This window comes from Xiphophorus maculatus, chromosome 11, assembly GCF_002775205.1.
Source record: "Xiphophorus maculatus strain JP 163 A chromosome 11, X_maculatus-5.0-male, whole genome shotgun sequence".
Lineage (NCBI taxonomy): Eukaryota > Metazoa > Chordata > Actinopteri > Cyprinodontiformes > Poeciliidae > Xiphophorus > Xiphophorus maculatus.
In genome coordinates this window covers 10502328-10514843 of record NC_036453.1, presented here as the reverse complement: position 1 = coordinate 10514843, position 12516 = coordinate 10502328, and the positions used below count along the sequence as shown (strand labels likewise).

Here is a 12516-nt window from a genome sequence, read left to right as displayed (position 1 = left end):
CTGAAAGTTTCCAATGGACAGCCAGATTCAAAATCAATTTCTTCCAAAGCATCAAAATCAGAGGTTTTTTTTGGGGGGGCGGGGGGGTGTTTTGAAATGCAGTTTTTATCTCAAGTAAAAATTTAAATCAAGAAATCCACAAAAAGTTATATGTGCGGATGTTTAGGTACAAATATCCATATGCATGTTGAGGCATAAAAAAGGCAAAGGTTTGCTAACTAATCTGTTAACTACATCATACAAGTTTCAGATCTTTCCACAAAACTGTAATACAGTAGAATTGATGTAAAACCTAAAACAGTAGGCCACAAAGTTCAGAAGTAGTCAACATCTCCAACACTGATTGGTTAAAATTCCCTGGACTAATATCCTAATCTTGTGATTGAGACAGGGTCAGGATATTCCTACTAGATGTGGAAACAAATTTTAATTTGAGCTACACAGAAAGTTGTTAGTGTTGGTACATAGGAATGATTTTTATCAACCATTTATTTTGTGGCTATTTCCAGTGCAGTCGGCAAGTTGCCCCTTGTTGAAATTTTGTTTAGCTTTTTTTTTTTAAGAACAGTCTCAATGTTTTGACTGCAGAAAGCCAAAAAAAATGCTTCAATAGATTTTTGAATACTTTTTAGAACACTACCACAATAAATACCGCAAAATAGTCATATGTTTTTAATTCCATATCATCCGTCCCTAATTTGGTTTTCAGGTATTTCTTTCTTCTTCTTTCAGCTCCTCACAGCTTGTGTTTTCATGAATCATTTTGTATCTCTCATCAATGTCAATGAAAATATTTAACAAGAGCAGAAAAACAAATTCAAGCCTCATAAATTCTGACATTAATACCACCTGCTGTTTATGGAAGTCCCTCAAGAAGCAAAGACACGGCCTAGCAGAGCAAAAAATCCAGCAATTTCTTCAAGAGGCAGAGCGTCCGTCTTCAAACAGCTGCTCAGCATCACTAATGGGTCTGTGGCCTTTCTCCACAAAATCCCTTTAAAGACTTAAAAACAGAATTAAATGACTCTGCTCACACCTTTCCTGTGAAGACATCTAAACCTCAAGAACACAAGCAGCAATCTGCAAGAAATTAAAAGAAAGTCACCGTTCCCCACAGGAAACAAAATGGGAGTGGTAGAATGGTGAAAAATAGAAACTAATTCTACAAAGGACTGTGAACATTTGGACTGAAACAGAACTTGCATGAAATAGCCGCTAGCATCAGTTGAAAAACGATTTAAACTCAAGTAGGTTAATATAGTATATATAGACTTAACTATAACTATACAGCTAACTATAGTCTTAACTATATAGTTACAACTGTATCCATAACTACATGGCTATAATTATATAGTCTTAACTACTACATACACTTCACAGGATGTTTATATAATTATAGTAACTATTAGAGGTAATAGTTGTAACTAATAGGTTGCCACTGAGTGCAATAGTTAAAAAAAAAATACAAAAAATTTGCACTGAAAATATTGCCTCTCTCCATAAACTGCAGGGTATTTTTTTTTCTTCAGATCTTTGGATTTCGTCTGGGATTTAGATGGGTAAAATGCAGATGAGTAAAATGTTTATGAACCTAGTAAACCTTAAATTCAGCATTAAATAAATGAAGAACAAGCTCGCCATTTAGTAAACGAATGTAGAAACTCCCTGCACTGCTCATGTTGCTGCTCAGTTGTTAATGATACAGCAGAGTAAGGGGAGCATACTGCAGTATCAACCTGCCTCGGGTAAAATGGTTCATCTGCGATGGACACTTATTCTCCTTTCCCATGATGCTCGGCTGATTTAACTGCCAACCCTGTCGTTTGGCTTATCAACTGATCTTTACTGCTGTGCAGCCAGGCGGTTGATGTGGAAAAGCTACAGTGTTGTCCCTCATACACACAGAAAGAGCTTTTATCTCACATGTGCCAAGCCCACAGCAGATTGTATTCAAAAGCCACAGACTCAGAGACAAAAATGCCAAAAAAAAAAAGACTTGAGTTTCTCATATCAAGAGCAGATCGCTGGAGGAGAAGGGGGAAAAAATATCCAGAAAAAAAGAGCTGGTGCATTTCCCTTGTGGAAGGTAAACTCATCACAGGTCAGGTGGTCAAGTGCCTGAGGTAAAACTCTCCTCCTGCCTGTATACGATAACCTGCTGCGACAAAGAGAAGTCGATGTGAAAAAAAGCTGGGGTCAATTCACCATCCAGCAGCTAATAAGAGTCTGGATGCAGAGAGTTCATCAGTAGCATACTGCAGTAACTATAATGGGTACAGCAGCTAACGTTACAATTCCTCAAAACCTGAAAATGAGGACTGTTAATGGTGGAGTGACAGTTCAAATCACAGCATTGAACAAAGAGGACTATTACAGCTTAATACCTGGACCAATTATGGATGATGAAATCACAAAGAGCAACAAATTTAAGGACAAAACAAAGCACCACGCACAGAAACACCACTTGAAGGTAAGCATGAGATTGGAGCTATGATTAGTTCTTGACGTCCTATACTCTGAAAATCAATAACATATTATATATATATATATATATATATATATATATATATATATATATATATATATATATATATATATATATCCCTGAAGTTATCCAACTCCAATGCACCAAAATTCCAAAATTTAGATGTTTTAAGATCAGTTAATCCATTTTGATTTGAAGCTCTGAGCTGATACTTTCCTTCTTAAATTCAATGGAAGCAGCAAATAATTAGAGATGCATTGACCCAATATTTATATATGTATCAGTCCTGATATTGAAAAAAATCTAGTTTGGGTATTGGGGACAATGAGCCTGATCCATAAGGGAAGATCTATTCAGTCCAAGTCTATGCTATGTACTCTGTGTGATGTCACGCTTTATTTTACGTTATATTTGGAATTCCCAATTTCACTTTCTGAACCATTTGAAAGAAGATTTCTTACAGTTTATATTTACATGTTTGACCAAGATAATCAACCTATTGGTTATGTCAGTTTCAGTGCAGTTATTTTTCATTGGCTGTTACACTCCTTGTTGAACTGACTGAACAAATTGTGTTGTTTTAACATGTTTGACCAAGCTTGTGTAGCTATTGGTAACACATAAATTTGTAATTCAGTATATGTACGTCTCTGTTTAAAGAAACAGTTTAAGTCAACTCAGCACTGTTTTTCTGTATCAGATCAAACTAGCCGATACTAAGCCTCAGATATCTATATCGGTATTGGAAGTGAAAAAAGTGGATCAGTGCATCCCAACAAATTTGTTTGTGTTCAACAAACACCAACAGTGTGGAATCTGTTGAGTAATGTACAGGTGAGGTTAGACGAAAAGAATTTGAGAAACTAATAAAGATCATTTGTATTATGTGGCACACCACAGAAGATTTGAAAGATGGTGTTTAAACAGACTGTTCAAACCACATTATTCAAATATAAAAGCAATTTTTAGAATAAAATGATGAAGTCTGCCTTGTGTCTTTTCGGGGAGCCTTAGCACAGTGAAAAACAGAGTTGGCCTTAAATTAAGATACTGGGATAAGCTTAATCATAAAAAAATATTTAAAAAAAGAAGGATCCTCATAACCCATGTGGCTGTAATTAAAAGCCTGACTTCTCGCTCTGTATCCTCAGGCTGTCTGCTGCACCTGTCCCTCATTTGGCTCCTCGCGCTGATCTGGGGCAGCAGATCCCTGACAGGCATACAGAACAGCTTCTGCACACGCTCAGCCTGAGCCGCAGCCAGCAGCAAGTCAACGTGCGCCTTGTATGGGGAACCTGGGGAGGAAACACTCTAACAAAGTCAACCCAGGAACAAACACCTCTTTTACCCTCTCTAGCTGCCTGCTCCTCCAGAGGTGCTCCCTTCCTCCTTTTATTCAGTCGCTCTGAGTGATAAAACTCAACGACTCAAGTCTGCGGCGAGTAACTCCACTTGTCTTTGCAAATGACTTTCACCCCTCAGTCTCCCTCGTTTCCAGAGGCTTAACGCATTAAAGATAAAATCTCATTTCCTAGTCTAGCAGCATCACTGGCTCTTCGCTTAGTGAGGCTGCATCAGGTGCTGACATTAACAGCTTTTCTCCTGCTCACAAATTCCTGAAGCTGCGCTGATTATTGCCTCTGACAAATCTAACAAAATCTCACACTAAACTCTGTAAATTTATGTCTCCTTTATGTACTTAGGATTTCAGACTGCAAGGCATATGCTTATCACTTGTTTCTCAACCCAACCTTGAAACAATCTGATGCCATGATTTAAGAACCAAGAACACAAACATCGGATCATCAGCTAATAATGACAACTCCGTCATTCACATGATGTATTCACATTTTGATGTAAGAGAACAGACCAACAATGCTATGCAGCAATCTGAGGCGGCCTTCGGCGAGAGCCGCAAGATAACTGAATGGGAGTTTTTTCACAATGATTACAGGGAGGGTATTGAGCTTCTGAAGCTTCTGGCTAGGTGTGTGAAAGAGCAAATCAAGCTTTGTGAGAAGTATTGAGAAAGGCAGAGGCTTTATTAGCAATCAGACAATGGTGCAATGACTCAAACTACTATGACTGGGAGGTACAGGGTTTAGGTTTAAGCTGCTCTGTAGTCTGAGAAATTCTTTTTCAGACTTTAAAGATATCCTGAAATGCCTTGGTGCTCAAACAAAACCACATAGGAGCACGTTAACTTGATGTCTTTTGCGTCTTTCTCTCAAAATCTTCATGTTTCACCATCTCTTGCAAACACAGTAACGGTAAGACACGTGCTTAGGGTGTACTGAAGAAATAATTATGTCTGGATTCAAGAAGAATTAATAGATATCTGAGGATGCCCACACTCTGTTGTGAAGATTACGCAAAACTGAAAACATAATGGGGCAATGGACAGATGGATCCAAAAAAAATTTAAAAAACCTTGCAGAACATAATGACATAATGCCATATTGCAACTGTCATCTAGATACAACTTATGTGCTGGTGCCCTCATGTACACATTGTTTACTATAAAAAGTCCAGTAACTTATGTAAATGTTGTATTCTGTACAGCTTCAGACAGCAATATTATGTGCTGGTTATAATGTCTAAATCATCTGCAAGGCTTCCTCTATCTGGTGACTTCAGGTGGAGCTAAATATCCAGCACATTAAAATGAGAAAATACACATAATTGGGTTTTAGAGAATGAGACAAAGCAATATTTGAAAAAAATATATATTTCAGGGGTTAAATAAAGAATATTTTCTTTTTGTTGTTTTCACAAACGGTACAAAATTTTTAGGAATTCTAAACTTTCTAGTTTTAAAGAATCAGTTTAGTAATAAATCTACTCAAGGTTTGACTAGTTTATGTTGTGATGTTTGTTTTGCTTGACCCAGGTCGTTCTAACTGCAAAAAATGTTTTCTGTTTTTATAAAAAATAATAAAGATAAACTTGTTTTCAGTGTAGAAATTTCCAACATCTAAAAAGTCAATCAGAAGCTGTTTAAAAGATGCCAACTTTGTATCTAGCCAACGTCTCCTCAAATTGTTGAAGAATCATTGCTGTTGCTCTATCAATGTTTCCTTTTCCTGCTGAAATGATGACCCATGAATTATTCAAAAGTGCTGGAGGTTTTTCAAAGTGTAAAATATTCATCTTCATATTCCAGGCTTATCATAATAGCATCACCAGATGAACTTCAATTTGATGAGAAATATGGTGGCATTTTAAGATGGCAAGATCTCATGTCGTAAAATTTCGCAATATTCCCAACGGGTGACCTTTACTGGCTTAAATTATAGTTCATAAATCACCTTGGCAGTTTGGAAAACTGTCAGATGCTCTAGGAACTGCCTGGCCAAAAGTCTATGTGATAATGTTTTTCTTGAGTCTGCTCTATTTTATAGTCCATTGTTGTAAATGGTTCCATTCTGGGGCAAGAGCAAATGTAACTACGTTCAAGTTCAGCTTTTAAGATGGCACATACCCAACATTTACTCATTTGGACAGAATGCACAAATCTGCATGATGTGCTCAATAAAGAGGACTAAAGACTAATATTAGGAATACATACCATAAATCGATAAATTATTGAACCATTGACTTTCTTGTGAAAGAATTATCCTTACTTAAAAATTAAAATTATACCTGCTTTTATATGTTGAAAACCAATCCTCATGTGAGAATTAAAGAAAAAAATCACTATGTTGCCACATTCAAGATCACAATTGGCTTGTGCACACTGCTAAAGCACAAATAAATGATCATTTTACTAGGAAATCATATGCAGTCATGTGTTGTGTAATGAACTCCTGCAACAGTTCTCGTAAACCATGGTTAAACTGTCTTAATCCTCCTGTCTCGGCAGCCCTAATTGCTCTTAAACCCTCAGGATATAAAGTGCCGATGTGCTTTCCTTAATTGCAGACATCCTCCCTTTCCCCACACTTGTTTGCTGCCATATGAAGAAATTCATAGCAGGTTGAAACTGCAACCAATTCCACAATGTGCCTTAAGGACACCAATTTTGTAGAGCACATGTGTGGTGCAATCCGCAAGAAGCATTTTGCTAGGGCAGCCTGAATCCATTCAATTTCAATTTGGATTCATATTTCCTGTAGGCGCAGCCTCGAGGTCCCTCGGTGTTCTGAAATCACCGCTTGCTATTGGCTTGAAATATCACTCACTTTCTGCTATATGATGTCAATAGAGCGGAAAGGAGAGATTTTTCAGAGGACTCCAGGCTAAAATCTTATTCAACTTTAATGTTTATCAGAATAGCAACAGACAGGAAACAGTTAGCTGCAGGTCAAATGCTCTGACACTGCTGAGGAAAAGCAGAGAGCGCTTTTTAAGGCAGTTGTACCAAGTCGTCAGTATCTAGGACATTCAGATGACTATGTTGAGTTGGCCCAGTTCCTGGAGTTTAGCTGTAGAGATGTGAAAAATATCACCTCCTGTTTCACACATTTCTTATTGATTCAACTTCTACTCTACAAACCCACTCACTCAAACAACAAGTTCTGGCCCCATGGTTGAATAATTACAAGAGAAAACGCATAAAATCAACCCCATCCTGAGGCAAAAGTCACAATACTCAGAATCCTGATTTGGTTTTAATGAAATGTTGCTGACCAACTTCATGAAGAAATGCATGAGGAAAGATTTCCATAATATATGAAACTCTCCTAAACCTTCTAATAGTCTGTGTATAAAGTAATCACTTGGAATTTCAAGGTTTCAGTGAAAAAAGGTTTTTAACCTATTAAGTTATTCTGCTGTGTTAGACAAATAACTGTATCAGGACCTTATGAGCTCAATGATTAGTCTGCTGGCAATCCACAGCAGGCCTTGACATTGTAAATCTGTTTTAATGCCAGAGATAGCGAGTCAGTCAGAAGACGACAGACATTAGAGGATGTTTTAGCTCATCGGCTTATTGTACCATTCTCATTTATAACTTTTAGATTGAAGTTGAACTGACAGGATAATAGGAAAGGAAGGTGTTTTTTCATGTCCCTATCATCCAACTGAGATATTTTACCCCAGTGCTACATTTAACAACCACCTCCTGAACATCTGCCTTGATGTGTTGTCTTTGCTTGTTTGCTATAGAGCAATAAATATAATTTACGGTAAACAAATATAATGAATAGCAGATAAAATAGAGAATAACTGTTCTAAAAGTAACATTTTATAGCATTTTCTGTTAGTTTCCAAAGGGGCTCCAACCCTTTTTCCAGTAGCTAATGTTGTTTGTGCTGCCCCTGCACTACAAGACCACCTGACCTCATGCAAATCTGACGTCATCTATGACCGATGTCATCTCCTGCCACAAGCCTCTGTCCACCTGGTTAAATATTACATTAGCATGAAAAAGGCAAGTTCATAACACTTGGAGTACTTTAGCCAACAATTATTGCACTCCAAACAGTCCTGCACATACTGATGAAGATCTGCGATTTATTGTGCAGTCATAATGTCGCCTCTGTCAAACTGTCTTGTAGTTAGCTTGGTTTAACTGTAACAGCAACAATAGTCCATAAAGACCATTCTGTTAAATCCAAGTCTGGAACTCACTGAAAGGTATATTTAAAACTCAACACACTGGAAGCTTTACCTATTAAGTTGGAAGGCATGTGCAACTTAGTACAGGTAAGACTCGACTCCTCTAACAGCATGAGAGTGGTTGAAGTCATGAAAAAACTTCAACCACTTTAGCAAATGAAAATGCTCACTTAATCAAACCAGAGAAATATTTCTCAATAAAATAAAATAACTGATGCAAACAAACAATATTTGACATTTCCAACTAAGGCTGGTTGATACCACTACGGCTAAAAAAAAAACCTGAATAAAACGAAGTGGCTAAAAAATCTTACATTTTATGCAGCGGGATTCCATAATGGTTAGTATTACAAATCCACTGCATTAGGAGTTTCCCCTTTCCTAATGTTTGCTGCACATAACCCTCCCGAGGGTTTGCTCATTAATAAGACCAAAGTTGCCACTGGCTGACCTTCTACAACATGCAGACATGCATCTCAGTGCATGAGTCCAAGATTTTAATGTGTGTGTCCTGCAGTGATAAATGAACAGTAATCTTAGTGTTTGTGTGTTGCTCATAACTGCAGCCTCCCATGAACTGAAGCTGGTAGGATTCCTACGTCTCCATGACTGGCCTCTGACTCTCAGCCAATTTGTTTCTCAAGAGTACGCTTTATCTTGTGGGCTTTTGTCAGGGCTGATCACATCTGCTCAAGAAGAACATCCTCCAGCAAGATGGACCAACATGTTGCAAGCTCCCCTAGAGCTCAGAAAATGCATGAAGTTGAATTTAATCATTTTTGTTTCTTCTCTTTTTTTGTTTTTAATCGGTTTCCTGTAATTTAATTCCCTTTAAACAGCAGCAGCTAAAATTGGTTCAGTAACTCAAGCTATGAAACTTTATTTTTATAGCTTTTTATACATATATTTTATTACAACCAAAAATCTGAAGTGTATTTTATTTGAATTTTATATGAACAAACATAAGGTAGCAATCTGGGAAAAAAAACAACAATGTTTTACATTTTTTACAAATCCAAATCTGAAAACTGTTTTGTGTGTTTTCACCTCCACTGAGTCAATATTTTTTTATCCATTTCAGGCATGCCTTTATCAGTTTTGCACATCTAAAGACTGAAATGTTTTACAATTATTAAAACACGTTACACAGAGCATTTTAGCAAGTAGATTCAAAGTTTAACCAGTACAACTTCTTCCACGTTTCCACACTAGTCTGACACATAAAATCTCTAGAAAATACTTAAAACATTTGTCTGGAGATGAACTGTAAAAAGGATCAAATGTTCCCTCATTTCCCAATTCCATGGGAAATGAGGACAAATTGGTTGTGATTGATTCTATCTTGCCAGCTTGACAGTGCCAAGGGCCAAAGCCAGAACTTTCCAGGAGGAATCAGGGATGAGCTCTCTCTGGAATTCAGTTTAATGTTCTTCCAAACCGCTTTTGTAATCGATTGTATTGAGCGTTTCTTGTGAGAACTGTAAATACAGATTAACTCACACTGACACAGGAGATGTTGTGGCGCTTCAAGGCCCTGTTCATACCAACAAAAATGGGTACTGATTTTAAAGAAAGTCAGAGTCGACAAACTCACTCCTGTTCTCTCACTCCCTGTGCAAATGACCCAAAAATAATTATCACTGGCTACTGTAATGAATGCAAATAATTTCTGGTAATATTTCAACAGCAGCAGAGACTACACACTCATTTTTTCTAAATAAATGCCATTTAATTTTTTAACAATTTGACATTTATATTTTATTACTGAGGTATTTTTCTTAAGCATGTCATACAGCGAAGGATTTATTAAAAACACTCTTGGACTACCTGAAATTTTCAGACTCTCTCCACCTGCAGGATGGAAAAAGCTTGTTGAGTCAGTCAGACAGCTAGCTGAGCATCACAGCAGGTAGCAGGTCAAAACAGGCAGCCTCCTTTCACTTCTACTCTCTGCTCTCATCTTTTCAAACCTGCACTTAACCCGAGCGTCTGGAGCAGTCAGGACGAGGCTGAAGCCAAGCCTCCTCCGCTTCCACGGCCTGCCTCATAATGAGGGAGACAACGGAATGTGCAAATAACCTTTCCGTCACTGTCACAGCGGGAATGCTTTGAGACAGGTCTTGTTTCCCGGAGCACCATGGAGCACTCACTCAACAACCATATGCATGAGAGAATTTCAACCAGTTTACATTGACTTTGGGTTTGAGATATAGCATTTAGGTTTTTACATCTGTGAAGGTTTTGCATAAACCAGCCAGAGAGACGTTGAAGAAAATTCAAAATATAATCTTAATTTATTATCAAAAAAATCCAAAAATGATAAATTGGGCCCAAACTGAGGTCAACATAACAAAGTACAACTCAAGTGGTAACAGAACAAACTCAAGCACAAACTGACCGATCAGACCATTAACACACACTAGGGGGTAATTAAACACACAAAAACCTAACAAATATTGGTCAGAATATTACTAAATCTATAAATGAAATAAATATCAGAATTTAACTAACTTTCCAAAAGAAGAAACATTAAATAAATGGTAAAATTAAACTAAAGACCAAATTTCCCCCTCCCCTGGTGAACAAATGGAATGGCCCGCTGAGGAAGTTTGACACCCATATATGGACACCGATCAGCTGGAGCTCATCTGTGTGATTTTCATGAACAGGTCCAGAGGAAACTGGTAACTCAAAAGAAAGAAATTAATTTGTTATATTTAACAAAATATACAAAGAACTGGCACATAAAGTTAACTAAATGGGTGCACAACAAATAGTTAATAACTAAACAGTCAGACTAATGAAAACAAATTTAAAGATAAAAATCTAAACTACTCACTAATCAATATATAAAGTAATATTAAGGGAAAACAAAAAAACATTACCAATAGTGTCTGCGTGTGACAGTCGGGACAGCTGTCACAACATCCTACAGGACAGAGGCCAACAACTGCAACAACTCATGCCATCTTGAACATTTAATTTCACTTAAAAAATCCATTTAAAAATAGTTGCATGCATTGTCCATGTTCATCTTGAAAACAATCTCTGAAGAATAATCTGGCATCCAGTATTCCTTATTCTGGACTGGTTAATTATCCTCAGTCCTCTGGAGTTGAGTCTGGCTGTTGATCACTAAACATCCTCCTGAGCAACAGTTCACTTCATTTTAACTGAGATCCTTCAAACCCTGTTTACGCTCGTTACTTAAGGTGCTCCCAAAGGTTCTGTCCAGGGCCTCTGAAGTATTTATCATCCACCTCCTGCCATTTTTCACCCATCCATATATCCTTATCGCCAGTGGGGTCAGGACGGGTGCTGGTGCCTATCTCCAGCGGTCAACGGACGAGAGGCGGGCTACACCCTGGACAGGTCGTCAGTACCATCACAAGGCATGGCCATTTTTCATAACTTCAAAATTATTTTCCATGATGACACATCATATCTTGATCATTTTCACATTGGACTTTAAATAATAAATTAGTATAATTGCATTATTTTGGCTGGTTCAAATCAAATTAAACACAGTGAGGTCTTTTTAAGTACCGTAAGTCTTCCATCATTAACAGTTTCCTGTCTGCAGAATAAGTATGTGGCTCCTTGGCATCAACTGTGTTTTGTGTTGCAAAGGAGAACACAGATGAAGTGCGCAAACATTTAGAGAAGCGAAACTTCACCTGAAGTGGCTACAATAAGGAAAAATATACCGATGCAGCATAAAGAATTTGGAAATGAAAAAAGACTAGAAAATCTGAATACAAGGTAGGAATATTTACAATTTAGCAGAGGTCCTGCAAACTCCACGCAGGCCAGGAGTCAAAGATCTTCTTACTGTCAGGCAACAATGCTACCAGCAGCTCCACTGTGTAGCTAGATTATCATTCTTGTATATAATAATACAACTGAAGGTATGGCCACAAATTACAGCACACAACAATCAAGGACTGCAGCAATTTCCAGCTAAAGTGATGTTTTTGAAGACAATTTCTTTCAATTTTACAGTGACAAAAAAAAACCAACTAAAACCCTCAACAATTAGAAGAACTCCTAATTCTTCTAATTGTCCTTTCAAACCGCTATATCTTTCTTTTACACTGACTTGCTGTGTTAGACCATGGGGTTTAGAGCCATATGTTACTCTGTCCCCAACTTTTGGAACTCTACTTTTGTCACTGGATCATTTTCAAATCCTATCTACAAATCCATCTATTTATGCATTGCATGTTTCGCTAACTTCTTCTATCATAGACCTTCCTTCAATGTTTATGCCTATTTTTTATTCCACACCATACAGTTGTGTTCAAAATAATAGAGCTCCAACACCATTTTTAATGGAAATTATATTTCTACAAGACAAATAATTTAATAGATGAAGCAGAGTAGCATAAAACCAACAACCCCAGCAGTCATAACATGCAGGCTAATGATTCTGAGGAAATTAATCATCAATAGAAAAGAGCCTTCTCAAA

General features: G+C 37.3%; 1 protein-coding gene across 1 annotated transcript in view; it reads right to left on the bottom strand.

Moving 5' to 3' along the window:
* Positions 1–12516, bottom strand: part of galnt10 (polypeptide N-acetylgalactosaminyltransferase 10) — a 104396-nt gene that overhangs the window by 85128 nt on the left and 6752 nt on the right. The gene's annotated exons all lie outside the window — the stretch shown is intronic.